The following is a 19,025-nucleotide window of genomic DNA, read 5'->3' as shown; positions in this document are numbered from 1 at the left end:
CTAGAGTGTGGTGGTGTGATCACACCTCACTGCAGCCTCCACCTCCTGTGTTTAAGTGATTCTCCTTGCCTCAGCCTCTCAAGTAGCTGGGACTGCAGATGGGCACCACCACGCCTAGCTCATTAAAAAGTTTTTGTGGTAGAGCTGATGTCTCCCTGTGTCACCCAGAGTGGTCTCGGACTCCTGGGCTCAAGAGACCCACCTTAGCCTCCCTAAGTGCTGGGAGTGTAGGCTTGAACCACCGTGTCTGGCCATTAAAGGTAGCCTCAAAACTCATTTTATAGTATTTATTTTCTTTTGATGTTCATTGATTTTTTTTTTTTTGCCAAAGTTGTCTTGCTTTTTAATGTAGACCAATGGAATGCATTTTACAGACAACGAAACATATCCTGTATGGTGGGTAGCAAATTAAATAGGCTTTTTACTTTTTTTCTACTCTTTAATTCTTTACCTATTAAAATACTGCAGTTTTCTGTTTATTTAAAAAACTTAGGAAATTCATGCTTAATGTTAAACCTTGAAAACATAGACAAAGTAAACGAAGGCCATCTAACATCCCATAATCCTGGTTAATAGTTTTGTGTATTCATCTTTCCCAAGGATGTGTCCGTTAGCATTTTTTCCAGGTTGAATTACAGACACCTTTTTCAGAGACTGCATACTACTCTCTCGTGATTCCCTTACCTGTTATAGTGAAGTCATGTGTGATCTCACTGGAAACTTGCTTTCGTTATTTGCCATCACCAAAGGGCCCTTCTGAGTGAAGAGCTAGGGCAGCTGGCTGGTGGGCGTGCGGCGTGTTATCATCACTTGAACACAGGATTGTTAGTTAAAGGTGTCTGCTGTCGGCTGATGTCAGATGATCCCCTGGGGAGGTTTTGTTTTTGTTTTTGTTTTTAAACCCTGTAGGCTCCAGTTCTGCTTCAGCAGGTCTGGGATGGAGCCTGAGACTCCCCATGATGCCCAGGCAGCTGTTCCTGAGTCCCCTTTGGAGTGCCATTGAGCCAAGGTCCCTAGCATGGCTGAGTGCTCTCTGCTCCTGGAGTGAGGTAGTCTCTGCTTTTGTTCTGCTCAGGGCTGACCTGTTTTGGGGGGCTTCCTCCACTTCCTGGCTCTTTTCCCTCATCTACACTGCTCAAGACCCCATTTCTTCCCTGCTGTCTCATGCTCACATCCACACTCCTCCCACACCTCTGCTGCTGTCACTCCAGCAGGCTCCTCCATCTCCCCAGGCCACCCCTCCTCCCGCCACCACTCCCACCACCATTCCCACCACCACATCAGAGTCCTTTTTTTTTTTTCAGTTACTACTTGATTGCCCTCCTCCCCGCTTCACCCCTCAGGCTCCTGTCTGGGAGCCCTCAGATTCCTTTCTCTGCATGGAGAGCAGAGACTCCCACCTCAGAGGCACCATCAGCCAGGTGTGTCCTGGCCCCGAACTGGCTCTCCACTTGGGGCTCCCTGAGTGTTGAGGCCTTGGATTTCCTTGCAGGGGAAGGAAGGAGGGGTGAGAAAGATCCAGAATCTTCAAAGGAGCCTTCTTTGCCCAGTCCAACATCCACTCCACCCAGCTGACTGGAGAAATAAATGCTAGGTTTGACTGAACAAATAACAGTAATTAAGATCTGTTTCCTGAACAGCCTCCCGCTTCGGCCTGTTTACTTTGCAGCCCAATAACAATTCGTTCAGTCAGCCTGACATTGAGGTCCATTGTGTTTGATTTTGATGCCGGGGTGCTGGTCTTCACAATCTAGGGCTGATAGAAGACTTCTGCCTTGTAATTTTAAAAAGTAGAGGGAACGCCACTGCCAACATGAACAAGTTACTTGTTTCTATCTCTCTCTCTTTTTTTTTTTTTTTTGAGACAGTTGCGCCCTGTCGCCCAGGCTGAAGTGTAGTGACGGTATCTGGGCTTACTGCAACTTCCGCCTCTCGAGTTCAAGCAATTCTCCTGCCTTGCCCTCCCGAGTAGCTGGGATTACAGGCACATGCCACCATACCGAGCTAGTTTTTTTGTGATTTTAGTATAGACAGGGTTTGGCCATGTTGGCCGGGCTGGTCTTAAATTCTGACCTCAGGTGATCCACCGGCCTTGGCCTCCAAAGTGCTGGGATTACAGGCGTGAGCCACCGCGCCTGGTCTGTGACTTGCTTCTATCTCTGTACTCCCATATTTGGTTGTGCAGCCAATACTCTGAATGAAAAAACAAAAAGGTAAAGGTTGGTGGGTGGTGATGTAAGGTTATTTTCATTTCTGTTGATGATAGAAGAAATAAGTATGATAAGCACCTTCATTTGGCCCTGGTTCCTCTTGTAAATGTATTTTAAGAACATAAATAGGAGTTTCTCAAGCTGGGGGTGAGGGGGTAATTGCACGACAGTTCTCTGCCAGGTGGTGCCATCGAGGCAGCTGGTACTTGAATGCAGGCATCCTCACAAAGGCTGTCTAGGGCTTTGTGCCAGCTTGCCTTGGAATGAGGAACTGTTTCAGAAGTGGGTGGAGGGGTGCTGATAAAACCCACTGGGCGTCTGGCAGTGCTTACTTGAAAAGGCAATGAGCAGTGGCTATTTGTTTGGGGGAAAGGCACACACCTATTCATTCCTTCCACTTCAAGCTATAAGTGGAAGAAGAAGATGAATTTCAAGGATGAAAAGAGAGCAGAGCTGGGAAGAAGGTTTCCTGAAGTCGGAGGGATGATGAAGGCTAAAGCTAACTGTGAGAAAAAGTGTTTTCTCAGCTGTCGAAAACAGTGCAGCTGCTACTCCAAGAAAAAAGCTGGTAAACCAGAACTTTCATGTCACCACCAGGCATCCAGAACACAGGGTGGGTTAGAGGAGTGAGGGTGACCCTGTAGGAGGGATGCGTGTCCTGAGAGGTTAGTGTGGGCCTCTGGCTCCCTTTCCCCTTCCCCTTCCCCGATTCTGCCTCTGAGCACTGGTACTATCCCGGTACAGCTGTGGTTTTCCAAACCAGAGGCCTGTTGTCTGACATGTCATTTTCTGATTTATGTATTTATGTGAAAAATGTTAGAAAGGCTTGAAATAATCATCTTGTATTGAACACTGTGAATCCTAAAGAACAGGATTTTATGGGATCTAGGGTAGGTGAAGTGTGCAAGTTTTTCCTTGTACAGAGCCCTTGTTGCTAGACTAACCACCTTGAAAGAGAAATATCTTGTTACTGGGCAGTGCAGTGAGTCAGAGGTGTTCTTTTGAGTAGTGAGCCCTTTCTGTGATGTGGTTTGTGGGGAGAGCAGCCAGTGGTTGAATCTGCGTGTGGGGTGATTTAGTCGGCTGCTTCCAGAAGTGGAGGAAGGGAGGTAGATCGGGGTGGGCATTACCATAGCACAGCCTGTAGCTGTTCAAGAGCACCAGACTTTTTTTTTTTTTTTTTTTTTTTGACGGAGTCTTGCTCTGTAACCGGACTGGAGTGCAGTGGCGTGATCTCGGCTCATTGCAACCTCTGACTCCCTGGTTCAAATGATTCTCCTGCCTCAGCCTCCCAAGTAGCTGGGATTACAGGCACGTGCTACCATGCCCAGCTAATATATTATATATACATATATATGTGTGTGTGTGTATATATATATATTTTCTTTTTTTGAGATGGAGTTTCACTCTTGTTACCCAGGCTAGAGTGCAATGGGGTGATCTCGGCTCACTGCAACCTCTGCCTCCCGGGTTCAAGCGATTCTCCTGCCTCAGCCTCTCGAGTAGATGGGATTACGGGCATTTGCCATCATGCCTGGCTAATTTTATATTTGTAGTAGAGATGGGGTTTCTCCATATTGGTCAGGATCTGCCCACCTTCACCTCCCAAAGTGCTGGGATTACAGGCGTGAGCCACTGCGTCCAGCGAAGAGCACCAGTTTTATGGCCACCCCAGGGTTAATGCAACATGTGCCGGCTTTTCATTTTAACTGTCATGATGGATACTTTTCAAAATGTATTAGACTTTGAGAGACCTAACTGCCTTCTTACTAGGATCAGCAGAGCATTTTTTTGTTTGTTTGTTTGTTTGTTTTTGAGATGGAGTAGAGTGTTTTTTAAAGCTACTAACGATGACTTCATTTACTTGTCTCAAGTGTCTGTTAGTATATTGCACAGTAGATACAGAAGTGTGGAATCCAGAGGATGAGTTACTAGCTCCTTCCTCTTCCAGACTGCTGAGTTGTTTGCACTGATTTGTTTTTTGATGCACCACTGATGCTTGTCACTAGATTTGTCCTTGAGCCAAATCACCTAACCTTTCTGGGCCTCAGTTTTTACATCAGGAAAATACAAGGACTGGACTAGATCAGTGCAGGTTTTGGAACGTAGCCGGTTTAGGTTGAATTTTCTGGATGCCGAGTTTGATTTAAAAAAATCCACTAGCCGGGCGCGGTGGCTCATGCCTGTAATCCCAGCACTTTGGGAGGCCGAGGAGGGCGGATCACAAGGTCAGGAGATCGAGACCACGGTGAAACCCCGTCTCTACTAAAAATACAAAAAACTAGCCGGGCGAGGTGGTGGGCGCCTGTAGTCCCAGCTACTCAGGAGGCTGAGGCAGGAGAATGGCGTGAACCCGGGAGGCGGAGCTTGCAGTGAGCCGAGGTCGCGCCACTGCACTCCAGCCTGGGGGACACAGCGAGACTCCGTCTCCAAAAAAAAGAAAAAAAAAAAAAAATCCACTAAAATATGAGCTTCCTGAGAGCAGAGACTATACTGCCAACTCCTAGAACCGGTACCCAGTCACTAGTAAGCATTTAATAAATACTGTATGAATATATAACTACCTGTGTGGTATTATAATGCATCTGCATGTGTTACATATTGTGCAAAGAATTTCGTTTGGTGGGGAAAGAAGTGCACTCGCCGCTAAACCCTTGAAGCTTCTGGGGCACTTGAGTTCTAAGGTCCTCTGCACTCCAGCTCTCTGAGAGCAGTGAAATGAGCTCCTTTCTGTTTCCATCCCAGAGCATACGGGCATCTAGCTGGCACCGGGGCCCGTCACCAGCCTAGAAAGCACTCCGTGGCTTGGCAGCGTTTGGGGATTGGGCTGGCACATAGCACCTCTTGGAAAGGGCTTGGCAGGTTTCTCCCTTGCAGCATAATCTCCATGACACAATGAGGCAAATTTTGGGTTTAGTGTTTCACTGACTGCCGGTTGATAAGCTACTATTTATAAAGTAGAACAAGCAAGGTTTCTGCCCACCTTCTTTTTTGCTGAGACTATTTAAAACTGACTTTATTTTATAAATTAAAAATAAAACTTTTAAATAAACTTATTTTAAAAGTAAAACTTTGTAAAATAAAAATATCAAAATAAATATTAAAATTAAAAATTAAGAATTAAAAAGTAAAAATCAAACTTACTTTATAAATTAAATAAAACTAGTTTTTACTGTATTTTATTTTATTTGTGTTTTTAGAGACAGAGTCTCACTCTGTTGCCCTGGCTGAAGTGCAGTGATGCAATCTCAGCTCTGTGTAACCTCGACCTTCTGGGCTCAATTCATCCTCCTACCTCAGCCTTCCAAGTAGCCAGGACTACAGGCTTGTGTCACCATGCCTGGCTAACTTTTGTATTTTTTTGTAGAGACAGTGTCTCTCTGTGTTACCCAGGCTCGTCTCAAACTTCTGGACTCAAGTGATCGACACACCTCGGCCTCCCAAAGTGCTGGGATTACAGGCGGGAGCCACTGTGCCCAGCCCTAAAACTAATTTTAAAAAAATATTTAAAACCCAGTAAGTACTTTTGTTTTCTCCCATTCTCCTACACGTCTCCGTTTTGAGTTTCAAGGTTACATTTTCTTATACCTTTTTCTTCTAGAACTTACTTACACCTTTTTCAGCCCTGTTCTGCCACAGGTATTTGTTGCTTCAGTGGATGCCAATGAATGTTCCAACAGCTCTTGATTTTTCCTCAGTGGAAATGAAGGTGTAAAGACGGCTTTAGCTTTCCAGCAAGTGTTCTCACACACATAAGTTGCCAGCATGCTCTCCTGTGTTCAGACTGAAGGTGGTGAACCCCGACAGTCTGACTGTGGAGATGTCCCTTGCTCTTCACCCCTAACTCAGTGCTCTTAACTGGGGAGCCATTGTCTGGAGACGTTTCTGATCATCACGCCTTGCAGGGGAGAGGGAGAGTTGAGCAACTGGCATCTAGTGGGTAGAGGCAGGGAGGGATGCTGCTGAACATTAGCATCCAGTGTACAGGACAGCCCCCCAAGAGAAAGAATTTTCTGGCCCCTAGTTAATAGTGTTGAGTCATAGAAACTTTGCTCTGAAGGATCTGCCCCTCAGGAACGTTTGTTTTCTGTTGAGCTGTCAGAAGGGATATTGATTACCCTTCAACCTCAAACCTTATAGATCTCACCAACCTGCTAAAATGTATTAAGTGTGATATGATATTTTTTATTTTAAGGTAGAGGTAACGATTTTAAGGTAAGGTAACGATTCAAATAATCCCACTGCTGTCTGAGAACAGAGGACTTGATAAACATTCTTCTGGTGCTGAAAGTAACCCTAACCTCCTGAGAAGGAGACTCCAAAAAAGGGGAACATCTTTATCTCAGACTCCATTGTAACCCCAAAGCTGGTTGCTGGCTTTGTATGTGTTCAGAGCCTGTTCTTGCCCATTTCAGGCTTGGTTCTGATGGCTGGAGATACTAAGTTGACCCTTGACTGTTCGTTTCACGGAAATGTTCAACGTGGAAAATAACACAACTCTAGTATGTTGAAACTCGTTTGAGAAACCACTTGCCAGAAACTCTTCTCTCACAGTCCCTACAATCCTGCTGCCACAGTTATGGGCATGATGATGAAAGCCTTGGCGCTTTAGAGGATTCAATGAACTCAAAATAAAATTTAAGAAACCCAGATAAAGGAACTATAAGAGCATATTTCTAGGCTAGGCAGATATACAGCTTTCTGTTTCTCTAACTTCTTGAACTTTTAGGTAGCCGTATTAATCTGTTCTTGAATTGCTATAAAGAAATACCTGAGACTGGGTCATTTATAAAGAAAAGAGATTTAAATGGCTCACCATTTTGCAAGCCGTACAGGAAGCATAGCAGGTTCTGCTTTGGGGGAGGCCTCAGGAAGCTTCCAATCATGGCAGAAGGCCAAGGAGGAGCCAGGTGTCTTACATGGCAGGAGCAGAAGCAAGAGAGAGAGAGAAAGTAGGGAGATGTCACACACTTTTAGACGACTAGATCTCATGAGAACACACTCCCTGTTGTGAGAACAATACCAAGTGGATGGTGGTAAACCATTCATCAGAAGTCTTCCCCCATGATCCAGTCACCTCCCACCAGGCCCCACCTCCAACATTAGGGATTACAGTTCAACATGAGCTTTGGGTGTGGACACAAATCCAAGCCATATCGATAGCTGTTTTTTTCATTTTATTTTTAATTGTTTCAAATTCTACCAAGTGTTGATTTATTTACATCAGTGAAACTCTAAAAAGTTTTACAAGGCGTAAGGACGTTTTTTTTTTTTCTTGCAGGGTAAAAAACACATACATAAAATTTACCATCTTAACTATTTTTTTGAGATGGAGTTTTTGCTTTTGTTGCCCAGGCTGGAGTGGAGTGGCATGATCTTGGCTCACTGCAACCTCTCCCTCATGGGTTTAAGCAATTCTTTCCCTCATGGGTTTAAGCAATTCTCTCCCTCATGGGTTTAAGCAGTTGCCCAGGCTGGAGTGGAGTGGCATGATCTTGGCTCACTGCAACCTCTCCCTCATGATTTAAGCAGTTCTCCTGCCTCAGCCCCCCAGGTAGCTGGGATTACAGATGTGTGCCACTTTGCCCGGCCAATTTTGTATTTTTAGTAGAGATAGGGTTTCACCATGTTGGTCTGTCTGGTCTCCAACTCATGGCCTCAAGTGATCCGCCCACCTCGGCCTCCCAAAGTGCTGGGATTACAGGCATGAGCCACTGGTTTTTGAGCCATATTTTTAAGGGTATAGTACAGTAGGTTTTTCTTTTTTTTTTTTTTTGTCTCAATTATGGTGATAGTTCACTCTGGCTGTTTTCTTCCAATGACATAGCTGAAGTAGGGTTTGATTTACTCATTGGCTGATGCATTTAACAAATATTTGAGGGCTTACCACCTATGAGGTAGAACAGGAATGTTTTGCTTTCTTCCAAAATAGAAACCTGTAATGTTTTTCTAATTATAAGGTGTATGCTTGTTGCAGAAAGTTCAGAAAATACAGAAGAGCATAATCACTCATAATTCTACAACTCTGTTTACCTCTGTTGATGTATTGGTATATCCTTCTAGTTTGTGTTTTCTTGTTGTTAGTGCTGATCTACGTCTTGTTATATTTTTACCCAAAATCCTTTCATACGCTACACTATTATATTAACTATTTTTAGTTTATACAGTGTGGATGTCTTTCCGTGGCCATAAATTTTTCTGTATAACCTATATAATCATTTCAGTGGGTGTATTATATTCTATAATATGAACCTTCCATAATTTAACTGATCTTAAATCTTAATCTTTTTATTGGACATCTAGGTTTCTTCTCATAAACCACATGTAATAGATGTGTAATAGATGTCATGTAGATGGTCATCTTATGTATATCTTTGTTTTCTTGCTTAGAGAGTGTAGAATCAAGGTCTCTTGTTTACTGCGGCATTCCCAGGAATTGACAAAGCACATAGCACGTGTAGAGTATAGTAAATATTAGCTGGCTGACTGGATGGCTTGGCTATTTCCATAGAATTAGGAATAGGGCTTTTAATATGGGGTAGGGTTTGGTGAGGCAGGGAGCTTGGTGATTGGGGTGGTTGAGCTGCTTGGGGCAAGACACTAGAAGAAGCCATCCATGTTCACTGAGGCCAGAGTCTGCATGGGAGACAGGAAGGGCACAGAAAAGGAAGTGACCTCTTCATATACTTGCTGAATGGTTACTGTACACACAGGGGCAGGGAAGAAAAATTGTTTCCTTTTTCCAATGTAGCCTGTCTCCCTCCTGTAGGAAACCGAGGTTTGAAGCCAGTTTCAGGCCAGTGTTACCTGTCTTGTTCACGCGCTTATGCCAGCAGTAAGTGGAGAAGAATGGCAAAGAGCCTACCAGATTTAAATTAAGTCTAGTACTTGCCGATTCTGTGATCTTAAGCTGCCGTTTACCCTTTCTGAGCCCTGGTCTCATCTCTGTAAAATAGGGATGATTGTAACACATAATAATTGTTGTGCCTTGCAGACAGTAAGAGATTAATAAGTGTTAACTGTTGCTAGCTAATATTATTATGGATTCAGTAAACTTTCTTTCTTTCTTTTTTTTTTTGAGATGGAGTCTTGCCCTGTCGCCCAGGCTGGAGTACAGTGGCGCGATCTCAGCTCACTGCAACCTCCGCCTCCCAGGTTCAAGCGATTCTCCTGCCTCAGCTTCCTGAGTAGCTGGGATTACAAGCATCCACCACCACATCTGGCTAATTTTTTGTATTTTTAGTAGAGACAGGGTTTCACCATGTTGTCCAGGCTGGTCTCAAACTCCTGACCTTGAGTGATCTACTTGCCTCGGCCTCCCAAATGCTGGGATTACAGGCGTGAGCTACCGCACCTGGCTGATTCAGTAAGCTTTCATAGGTTGCCATGTATTCTTTTGTATGGGGGAAAGCCACTGTAAGCCCCAGATAAACCACGTGTATGTGTTGAGTTTTCTAGAATACAACCATTTGTGAATTAGGAACTACCTGCAGTTACACTGTTTGTTCAGTAAAACACTCCTTCATTGAGCAGAGGAATTTTTGTGCTTGTTCTCCTAGCTTTTAAGTTGCACCATGCCATTGCATAGCTATCAATAAAGGACAGTACCTGGCACTGTGGTGCCAAGAGGGAGGGTTTACCAACACCTCCCCACCCCCACCCCCCACCCTACCACTGCCCTCTTGCAGTGGGAAGAAAGGTCTAAGTTCAGTGGAAGCTATTTCTGAGCTTGAGATGGGAAGATGAAGCTGCACAATGTTGGTTGTTGGGTCCAGAATTTCAATGAATGTTGCTCTTCAAAGTAGAGAATTGTTCATTTCTTCTGCACATCACAGTTGACTCAAAGGTAACCCTAAAGCTTCAAAAGAGAAGGAAGGGAAGGAGACCCTACATGGCATGGGTAGTGTTATGCATTACTGAAAGATGTGGAACTCTAGTTAAAAGATGCAGTGTTGTTTACTTGAATGAAAACCTCTGAACCCAGTTTTATGTTTTTAATGCATTTCTTCTATTTCCTTGGTACTACAACCTCCCAGCATGCCCAGGAACACCTGAGCTCTAACAGCTTGGTCAGCTTCAATATTTGAGGAACTTCCCCACTGTGCCCCATCCCACTGCTGTTTATTAAGGAGCAGTATTATAATTTTTGTAGCTCACAGAAAACTCTTAATGTCTTTCCTTAGCTTTGCTAGGTCTCCTGTATTTCCAGAAATAGGAAAGGGGACTGAATGAAGGGTGGTGTCACACTTTCTTTTACGGTTTGGACTTAGTTTAGACACACGAAAGCCAACTTGGCTGTCCAGCCCCATTGAGGAGGAAGTCCTTCAGAACAGTTGGTTTCCACGTGGCCAAGTAGCTCATGCTCCCCAAAACTCAAGCACTGAAGCTAAAAAATGTGACCCACCTTTGGGATCATTCTTGTGACAGAAGTGTCCTAAGCACTTATTTGCTTAGTATACTTCTTTCATTCCTAAGTGGAATGAAGGTAACAGAACATATGTCCTGCCTGGGCCATTGTCATGAATATGTGGTCACACTGCCGTGTGTGAGCTGGTACCATGCAGAACATAGACCATGCAGCAATAGAGTGATGCTTACATTACTGGTGTGTCAGCTAAAGAAAAATCAGGCTTTCAAACCAACCTCGTTTATTCAGAAATCTTGCTGAAGATTGCAACCAATAGTCTTTCAGAGAGTTTCTGTTAGACTGCTCCAAGCCAGAGTTTCAGCCCGCAGTTTATAGACAAGTGATGGCAGCTCTTCCAGTCCTCAGATGTTACGACAGATGTGCTCGAGTTAGATTAGACCAAGATCTCATGAAGGTTTGGGTGCAAGAGTACATGTGGTTATAGATGATAGAGGCATAGTCATTAATCCTGTCAGATATGTACAGAAAGAGGCAAGGCCTAGGGGCATTGAACGTATCTGATCCAGGCAAGAGACTTGGGAACCCGTGCTGTGTGCTGCTGGTCATCTTCAGGGCGTTCTTCTGGAGGGCTGCATTCAGTCAGAGTCAGGGGCTTTGTGGGATTCTGCTGATAAGGGATTTTGTAAAATTCTGCAGGCAAGCAGAACAAGCAAACGTGGCTTCTTATATTTGCCATTTTGTCTCACTTGTGGGGTGCTTAAAGAGCTTACCGCTGCTCCACTTTTTAGTTCTGGCTTCTCCTTTTGGTTGGTTTTCTCTCCTTGCTGTGGGGTTGACTCATCGTGCTTGCCCGTTGCAGTTTGTTTTTCAACATCTAAGAAGTTACGGATGCTAAGGATATCCAGTTACCTCTTGCAGGGTTGACAGGAGTGTGGTGTGATGCCACCATGCTATCTTTCCATGCCTGTGGCAGATGGTACGAAGTGATCACTGCACTTTCCCTGATGAAACTTTCGGCCTTAGGAATCCTCCTCAGCACAGAGTTTCAGGCAGCCGCTGCCCATCCGTTGGATGTGGGGTGACACCTGTTGATCTACCACCCATCGTCTACCTGGGTTCCTTCCACTTACAGGTGATGACAACTAAGACCCAGAAGGGCAGGTCACTTCGCTAGAGTTGAGTCCAGCTTCTCTGGTTCTCCCCAGCAGTTTGTCCTCTTGGTTGCTGTGGTTTACGAACCTGATAGTCAGGCCTTTGGAACTGTGACAATAAGACTTGAGAGAGGGAGACAGAGACCCTTTTATGATTAAGGTGCATGTGTTGTGTGTGTGTGCATGCCAATTTTGGAATATGTTTGGCCTTCTTGTTGCCAACTGGAAATTCTAGGTAATGAAGGTATTGTGCTTTTTAATTTAACAGAAGAAGTACTTGGAAGTTACTACCAGCCCTAGCTCATGTTTCTGTGAGCATTTCCTCACACACCTAGATCAATCCTTGGAAGGACCATCTGTGCCCAAGGCCGGTGCGGAGGACAGAGAGGAAGCCGTATTTATTTTTTGTAGTATGTGTGTGTGTTGCGGGGCTGGTCCGTGGGCTGGAGAAGAAAAATAACAGTAAGTGGGAGGCCCAGCTTCAGGTAAGATAAGCAAGAGCCAGCTTATCCTTTCATTTTGATTCTTTGCCCCGGCAAGGACAAAGCACCTCCTATTTAGAAAAGCCTTTGCCATTCCTGCGGTTGGAGGGAGGGTGTGCCAGGCTCTTCGAAAGATTTTCCTTTGCAGTATGTTTGGGGGAGGGGAAGCTTCTTCAGAAAGGAAAAGCCCGACCTACAGCAATACCACATTTGCAAATGCTTTTATATCACTATCGTTCAGCTTAGTTGCTTTTATTTTATTTTGTTTCTTTTTTGAGACAGGATCTCTGTGGCCTAGACCAGAGGGCAATGGTGCAATCTCTGCTCACTGCAGCCTCGACCTGTGGTCCCAGCTACTCGGGAGGCAATCCTCCTGCCTCAGCCTCCCAAGTAGCTGGGACCACTGGCATGCACCACCACGCCTGGCTGATTTTCGTATTTTTTGTAGAGATGGGGTTTCACCATGTTGCCCCAGCTGGGTTCGAAATCCTGAGCTCAAGTGATCCACCCACCCAGTGCTGGGTGCCTCCCAGAGTTTTGGGATTACAGGCATGAGCCACCACACACAGTTTACTTTTCTCAAGTAGTAGTTTTCTTCATTTTTTAACTATAAGAGTAATGCATGCACATGGTAAAAACCCAACCAGGAGAGCAGAACAATAAGTATAATGGATGTCCCCTGTCCCTCCCCTAGGCCTGTTCCTGAGGTAGTCGGTGTTAGTGGTCTTATATCTACACATATGTGTATGTACATAGATATGAAATAGTAGGGCATACTGCCTGTGTTAGTTGGCTGGGGCCACCATAACAAAGTAACACTGACTGGGTGACTTACCCAACAGAAATTCAGCTTCTCACTTGTGGAGGCCAGACGTCCAAGAGCAACGTGTGTGCAGGGTTGCTTTCTTCTGAGGCCTCTCTCCTTGGCTTGTAGATGGCCACCGTGTTGCTGTGCCGTCCCTGTGTGTGTGTCCTTCTCTTCTTAGAAGCCGTCCTGTTGGATTAAGGACCACCCCTGTGGTCGTATTTGCCTTTTAAGTACCTTTTTTGTTGAGACAGAGTCTGGCTCTGTCACCCAGGCTGGAGTGCAGTGGCACGATCTCTGCTCACTGCAACCTCCGCCTCCCGGGTTCAAGCGATTCTCGTGCCTCAGCCTCCTCAGAAGCTGGGACTGCAGGTATGCGCCACCATGCCTGGCTAATTTTTATATTTTTAGTAGAGATGGGGTGTCACCATGTTGGCCAGGCTGGCCTCGAACTCCTGGCCTCAAGCAATCCACTCGCCTTGGGAGTTGGGATTACAGGCGTGAGCCACTGCACCTGGCCGAACTTAATTACCTTTTTAAAGGCCCTATGGAAATACAATCACTTTCTGAGGTACTAGGGGTTGGTACTTCAACATAGGAATTTTGGGGGACACAATTTAGCCTAACACACCTGACGTGTTGTTTTAAAAAATATTTCATTGTATAGGTCGTAATTCATTTAACTAGTCCCTGGGTAGCTGGAAAATAAGGCTGTTTCCAGTGTTTGCTATGAACAGTCTCATACCTAAATCTGTGTCTTTTTGGAAATATATCTGTGAGAGGAGTTTCTGGAAGGATTGCAAGCATTGCCCTCCAAAGATATTGTTGGACTCCTTTTGCGTGTGTGAATGTTACTTCCTGTGGAGGAGGAGAGTTTGCAGTATCTACAAATTAACGCCCTTAGTATTCTCTATGATTCAGTGCTTGCATGGGAAATTGAGTATAGCATGCAATCACGAACTTGGTCCCATGGAGGGGATTGCCACCCACTGTGTGTGAGGAGTGTGACTTTACCATACGTTATTCAGCCAACATCCATTTACTGAGCCATTGGGGGGCAGGCACTGTTTTGTTCATTTGTTTATTTATATTTTTAAAAACGAGGCTTAGATTTTTTTTTAGAGCAGTTTTAGGTTCACAGCACAATTAAGAGGAAGATACAGAGAATTCCCATATATATCCCCTCCCCGCTCGCATGGCCTCCCCCATTATCTGCGCTTCCCACCAGAGTGGTACATTTGTTAGAATTGATGAACCTACCTTGACACGTCACTACCACCTAAAGTCCATGGTTTACATTAGCGTTCCCTCTTGGCGTTGTATATTCTATATTTATTTGTTTTATATGCTGTGACTTTTTCAGTAAAAGCTGTATGCCCTCTTGGAACCAGGGGTAACGAAACCCTGGCATTTCTCTCCAAGCTTGTGAAAGCACCAGTAGTTCCAGCCAGGAACTGATTTTTTCCGTTTTGAAAGTGAGTGACGTGCTCAGTGTCTTAACCCTGTAGGTGGCAGGGGCTGGATGTGAACCCATTTTATTCAAAGGTATGCTCTTCCAGAAACAAGTGGTCAGTCAGCAGGACTGTGAGATTTCCCTAGATGCTAACATAAATATTTCTTTTACGGATGCTGTTTTGAATTTCCACCTGGTGTATATATCAATGTGTAGCTTAAGGATAATGTGCTTGAACCCTTAATTATTAGCATAGTTTACTTTGATAAATCACTTTTGGGCTAGTAGAAAAAGGCTAGTCCATTCTAATATTCGGAATGTGTGTGTATAGGTACACATATATATAGACACATAAAAATATATGTACATATGTAAATTGGTAATACTATAGCACTGTATAGAGTAAGAGTGAAAATGAAATTTGGAAAATCAGATCCATACAATGATACATGACTTTAATGATAGAATGGGGTTAAACCAATATGACTTTCTTTTTACATTTTCCACAGTCGCATCCCTTTTGCTATTTGTCTGCCTTTAGATGATCAGTTCCAATTAGGCTCACAGTGATGTTTGTATCTGTTTGTTTTTTCCCTCTGTGGAAATAATAGTTTAAATGTTGATTCAGCTGTGGGAATGTTTTATTGTGGGAGGCATTAACTGTTTCCAAAATACTTATTTTCCCAAATAGAATAAGTATTTTGTTGATCACATTTGAACTTGAAATACAGTGAGATGTTATCTAAGACCACATGGTAACAGAGAGTTAGCAACCAGCCAGGCATGGTATCGTGGTGTCCTGTGCTTATAGTCCCAGCTAAGGCTGAGGCAGGAGCATCACTTGAGCCCAGGAGTTTGAGGCCAGCGTGTGTAATACAGTGAAACAGTATTTTACAGTTAAAAAAAAAAAAAAAAGAGCAATCAGTGAAGGAGGCAGTTAGGAAAGGGTTCAGGAGGCAGGGCCCAGAGAAAAGCCAGCTAAAGCAGTGGGAGGGGACAGTTGTATCTGTGTGTGTTTAAAATTGGGGCATGTGATTGGAAAGAGGTCAGTAAAATCAGAGATTGAGAACATCAATGAAGGAATTGTAAAGGAAAGTGGCCCATAAAACACCCACACATGCAGTAATGTTAGGATACCACTTATGTATTCTCTTATCTCAGCCTGAGTAGAATGTCTTCTTTTACAAAGCAGTGGCTTCGTTTTGTGAGTCAAGAAGAATCTGGAGGAAGCTGGCTTAGAAAATTGGATGTAAGATGGAGAGAGTTGGTTAGGAAAAATTTGTAGCGATGAAATAGTACAGAATGACAATGAACTCAAACAATGACAGTCTCATGAAGTAGATGAGATAACTAGGGAAATGCCTGTAATTTCAAGATCTGTCACGCCATTGCTATGTTGTCTTACCCATATGCCTGTGATCTTAGCTCATTGTAAATGATGTTTATGGTGTAGCATTCTAATTGGTGCTTGTTTTGAAGCTTTGCAGAGTCTCAAACTTCCTTCCAAATCATTATCAAGAGATTGAATTGTTGGGCTTTAGGTTTATATAGAATATAGTGTTAATACATACAAATTTTATTGTAATTTGCAGTTTATGGTAATTTCTTGTAGCATTCCCTGTTTGCTTAACAGGGACTCCTTTCTGGCGCCAGGTGTGTCTGATTAGGTTATCCAAGAGACTATGTAGTACTTCTGCCACCCCCACTTTATAAACGAGAAGTCTGGAGGGGTTTTTTTGGTTGTTTTTTTTTTTTTTTTTTTGAGATGGAGTCTCGCTCTGTCGCCAGGCTGGGCGGCAGTGGAGCGATCTCAGCTCACTGCAATCTCCACCTCCCTGGTTCAAGCAATTCCCCTGCGTCAGCCTCCCGAGTAGCTGGGACTACAGGTGCTGGCCACCACGCCCAGCTGATTTTTTGTTGTTGTTGTTTTTTGTTTTCTGTTTTTAGTAAAGATGGGATTTCACCATGTTGGCCAGGATGGTCTTGTTCTCCTGACCTCAGATCCGCCAGCCTCAGCCTCCCAAAGTGCTGGAATTACAGGCATGAGCCACTGTGCCCGGCTGAGTCTTGAGTTTTTAAAGGGTAAATAACTTGTTTGTAGTCCACAGCTAGTAGGTGGCAAAGCCAGACCACAAACCCAGCCACGCTTTGAGCCTGAGCTTTTAATCACCATCCTCTGTTGCCCTATAGTTTAATCAATATTCACGTTCTCCAGATAAAAGATGTGTATGCTGTTAGTGGTGTAGCAGGAGCTCTGTATTCCTCTGGGCCCACATCCTACTAATGAACCTAAAAAGCTTACAATTTGGGGCATGAAGCTCTGGTAGAAATGCAGTGTAAAAGGCACCCATTTCTTTTGAGCTTCAAGTTACATACTCATTATTTCCTGCAAGGGTGGATGACGGCAGGCATAGCCTTTCCCATCCCAGTACCCTAGGTGCTTGTACATTCATCCTTAGGCTCATGGATTTTGACAAGTCCCTTTTTGAAACTGTCTAGGGTTGATGCTCATGTTGTCTGAGGTGTTATCCAAGCCCGTTGTCTCACGGCCAAGAAAAGTAAGGATTAATGTGAACACAAGGGTGAAGTTGGAGTGAATGAAGAAAGCTCTGTGCAGCGGAAAGGAGGACCTGAGTGGGTCGCTGTTTTTACAGTTGAATCCGAAAGCTTTTGTGAGAAACTCCCCTCATCTGTGTAGCTGTTTGTGTAACTTCGCTTATCTGAGAAGCTGTCTGTGTAACTCTCCTTATCTGTGCAGACGCCGCCTGTCTTGGGTAAACACAAAGTGCAACACCTCATTTGTATAACTGTGTTTTAGGTAAGCCTCCCCCCACCACCTCCCCGCTCCCTGTGCAAGTTCCCACGGAGCCCACTGTGTATATGCTGGAGAAGGGGAAGAAACTTCTCCCTGGGAGCCTGCTAATCACGGAAAGAACAAAAGGCTTCTATGCTGGGCCCTGCTTTCTTATCAGTGCAGCTGCAGTTTAGTTTTTCCCCAGGCAGCTCTATTTGTACGTATAGCTGATTTTTAGGCTGTATCTCTGAGGACTAACCTTAGCTGTCTGCCTAACTGATTTTTCCTTTTCTTCTCCCTCACTTTCTTGGGCCCAACTTTTTGTTTTTCATGTTCTTCCCACTTTGTTTACTAGTTCTTGGCTTCTTCTCTTGCTCTTAGCTGATTCTAGAAATCTTTTTGTCTAAGGGTCGTGATTATAATACTTCAGATGAACTGTGCCTTTTCTGTGTAATAATTGGGCATCTCCCAAACCGTTGATGGTTGTCATTAAAGAGAGCACCAGAACAATTCCGATGAAAGCTTTGTTCACACACCGAACTGTTCCTGCATGCTGTATGGTCAAGGTACCTGGGAAGAATGGTCATCTTGTAGCTTGGAAGGTCAACCTGCAGAAGGCCTGTGTGAATACATTGGTAAAGTGGTGTGACGCAGTACAGGACACCAACTGGGCGTGCCACAAGTTAATTCGGTTCTGATGCTAGCTACCTAGAGTTCGCACAGACCCCACAGGTTAAGGGCTCGGTTCCACAAGACTTTTCTTCCCATTTCAGATGCCAATTGCGAATCTAAGTCTCCCGTACTTCTGACTGACCAGCTGTAAATCAGGGGTTCACGCCCTCTTTAGGTTCAATAATTGGCTAGAATGGCTCACATAACTCAGGAAAACTCTTTACTGGTGATTACCAGTTTATTATAAAGGATACAAATGAACAGCCAGATGAAAAGGTACACAGGGCGCTGTCTGGAAGGGTCCCAAGCACCAGAGCATCGTTCCCGTGGAGTTGGGGTACACCACCCTCCCGGCACATGGATGTGTTCATCAAACTGGAAGCTCTGAATCCCATTGATGAGGGTTTTTATGGAGGCACTATTATGTACATGTGACTGATTTAAATCGTGGGCTATTGGTAATTAGCTCAGTCTCCAGTCCCCGCCCAGGTGTGTGCTCATGAAAGTTCCAACCCTCTAAACCACTTGGTTGTTTCCACTAATATAGCCAGCCTTCCATCCTGAAGCTATCGAAGGGCCCAGGAAGAGTTGCCTCATTAGTACAAGCTCTGGTATGATTGAAAAGAGCATCAGTAACGAAATTCTCTCCTGTTAACCTCTATCACTCAGGAAATTCCAGAAGTTTTAGACGCTCTTGCATCAGACCAAATTTCATATATATATAGAGATACACACACACACACACACACACACACACACACACACACGCATATATATATATAGTAATGGCAAAAACCACTATTGCTTTTGCACCAACCTAATATGATTTTTTTCTTTTTTCCTGGTCATGTTTTTCTTGGAGACAGCCTCCCAAGTAGCTGGGACTGCAGGTTTGTGCCACCATGCCTGGCTAATTAAAGAAAAAAATTTTTGTAAGAGATGGGGTCTTGCTGTGTTGCCCAGGCTGATCTCAAACTCCTGGGTTCAAGCGATCTTTTCACCTTGATCTCCCAAAGCTCTGGGATTAAAGGTGTGAACCACTGCACTGGGCCTTGTTTAAAAATATATATATATGTATGTGTGTGTGTGT

General features: G+C 44.3%; 1 protein-coding gene across 8 annotated transcripts in view; it reads left to right on the top strand.

Moving 5' to 3' along the window:
• Window positions 1-19,025, top strand: part of SERINC5 (serine incorporator 5) — a 121,416-nt gene that overhangs the window by 32,963 nt on the left and 69,428 nt on the right. The window contains exon 2 of one of the 8 annotated variants that reach the window (XM_065546409.1): window positions 16,969-17,287. The exons of the other annotated variants lie outside the window; for them this stretch is intronic. The gene's annotated coding sequence lies outside the window, so the exon portion shown is untranslated. The remainder of the gene's footprint in view (window positions 1-16,968; window positions 17,288-19,025) is intronic. 8 annotated transcript variants of the gene reach the window in all.

The sequence above is a fragment of the Macaca fascicularis genome, chromosome 6, assembly GCF_037993035.2.
Source record: "Macaca fascicularis isolate 582-1 chromosome 6, T2T-MFA8v1.1".
Classification (NCBI taxonomy): domain Eukaryota; kingdom Metazoa; phylum Chordata; class Mammalia; order Primates; family Cercopithecidae; genus Macaca; species Macaca fascicularis.
The sequence above is the reverse complement of the archived record's forward strand: the minus strand, read 5'-3'. Positions and strand labels throughout refer to the sequence as shown.